The following is a 2,500-nucleotide window of genomic DNA, read 5'->3' on the forward strand; positions in this document are numbered from 1 at the left end:
AAATCAGGGGTCCCCAAACTACAGCCCGCGGGCCGAACACGGCCCACCCCCACACTTGGGCCGGCCCTATTGAACAACGTCGGCCCCCCACACACTCTCAACAATGCCAGAAACATATTTTGAAAATTAAACTTTAAAATATATGTTTTAATCATATCATATCTGTATTTGATATTAAAGGTTGGCTTTCAAATTAAAATTTCCCTTAGTTATAAACTATTTTCATTAATAACATTATTAGTTAGTTTCACCCGCCCACAGAATGCGGATCTATAGCAGGTGCACGCGAGCTAGAAACGAAAATTCAGAGAGATGAAAAATGGCCCAAACGTTTGGTAAAGAGAAAAGTTGATTTCAGAATGCAGGGTTTTTAACCAACAGTGCACAAGTGATTATTATTGTTAAATGCAAAGAAGTTTGTCAATAAATGTAATGAATGTGATCGCGGAGGAATGTGTGTCCCGCGGTGAGTCTGTCGTCCGCAAGTAGGCACCAGATGAATTGAAACAATGGGGGATAGATAATGTAGATGCCCAGCTGCAGGAGGAAAACGAAATAATTATGTTCATGATCTGTGTCAAGCAGGGTTTTTCCTGCATAGAGAATTATGAGGCGGCTGCCTCCGTCATATTTCTTGCCGCCTCCAGCTCTCAAACAAAACTTCTGACGGTCGTATTTTCTACAAGCGTTGCACTCGGTGGATTTCTGTCATTTCTAACTGCAATTGCGGCATTGCGCCGACGTGGTGGCGGGGGGGCGCTGTTTCGCAAATAAGTTAGCTTTCGTTTTTTGCTACCGAAATAGCTGATAGTATGTTGACTGCTCAAGGAGAATACATATTTGAAAGTACAGAATGCCTGAGAGCCTTATATTGCATTATATTACATTATATTTTGATCATCTGGTGCCTGAATATTGTGTTTTCCTTTACATAAATAATGACATTTCCACCATAAATTGATGCAGAAAGGTCACAAATTGGTGCATATCAATTCACCAGAATGCAAGAAATTAAGTGTTTGATGCTCGTTTTAAGGACCCCCAGACAGCCCTGCTTCATGGGTCCCCCCCGTGTATGATGAGGGTCCTCCCTCATGTATCAGACTGTAAAACTGATTATATTTCATTGACATATCACTATAGGTATAAATTCCATCCAAATTCAACTGTTTTAGACTTTGTTTGCATCCACCAGTGCTCTCTCCTGCGCGCAATTGCTTTTGCGCAACCGCCTCCATTTCACTCCGTTCCATATTATTTTATGTTAGAGACCGACCCAGGCCCCCCATCACAGAAAGGAAAAATGATGTGGCCCTCACAGAAAAAAGTTTGGGGGACCCCTTCGCTAAAATGGTTAAAAAATTTCAAAATGTAAATGTTTCTCTCCGTCCCTCACGAGTGTCCGCAGGGGGGGTGGGGGGGTAGGAGACAGACAGCTCCGTCCATCGGGATGCAGTCTAAATCCCCCCTCCCGCTAAGCTTATTACCCCCCGGTGATCCCTCTCGTTAACACTATAGGGGATGATCCCGATTATGTACACTACATCACCAACGCAACGCCTGTCAAGATTTTCTCTCGACGTCTCTCACACACACATATGCGCATACACACGCACACTACACACACACACACACACACATGAGCTACACACACTCATGTGAGCCCCCCCCCCCCCCCCCCCCCCACACACACACGACACACACACACACACAGCACACACACACACGTGAGTTCCCTCCCACCCCACGACACACGCCATGAGTTCCCTCCATTTCCCACCCACACACAACGGCTGCGTACACAGCACACTACACACACACACACACAGATACCGAGACCTATCCCCCACCACGTGTCATGTCAGCGTTTTTTGAGGGATCATATAGATGCAAATGCTGCTGGTGTAATTGCATATGCAGTACATCTCAGCTCTCAAGGCAGGATGCTGTCATGTCACCCCCGCCCCCGCCCCCCCGCCGCCCTTCCTGGTTTTTTGAGACCTGATTTCCATACCAACCAAAAGCTTGAGAGTAGTCATCTCATCTTCTCTACCCCCAAGCCCCCCTTCCTACCCCCCCCCCCCCCCCCCCCCCACCCCCCCTCCCCCCCAAGCCCCCCTTCCTACCCCCCCCCCCCCCCCCCCCTCCTCCAGTCCAGCAGGAGCGATATATATCAGCAGACGAACCTGACAGGGAAGGCAGACATCACTGCCAGAACGTCGAGTGTCGAGAGAAGAGATGAGGCTAGGAACATCGTCTCCTCCGGCCTAGTGAAGTTTCCTGGAGCAGATGCTTCTCTTTTTTCAACCCTCCCTCTCTCTCCCCCTTCTTCCCCCACCCTAGCCCCCACCTTCCCGTTCCCGTCCTCTCTGACGAGTATTAAGTCTTTTTCATGTGTGTGCACTGCAGTGTGGGAAGGGCTCCATCAACTGTGGTGGGCTCTTTCTTCCTCCTCCTCCTCCTCCTCTTCCTTCTTCTTCTTTTCTTCTTCTTCTCCACC

The sequence above is a fragment of the Nansenia antarctica genome (assembly GCF_963989245.1).
Source record: "Nansenia antarctica genome assembly, chromosome: 5".
Lineage (NCBI taxonomy): Eukaryota > Metazoa > Chordata > Actinopteri > Argentiniformes > Microstomatidae > Nansenia > Nansenia antarctica.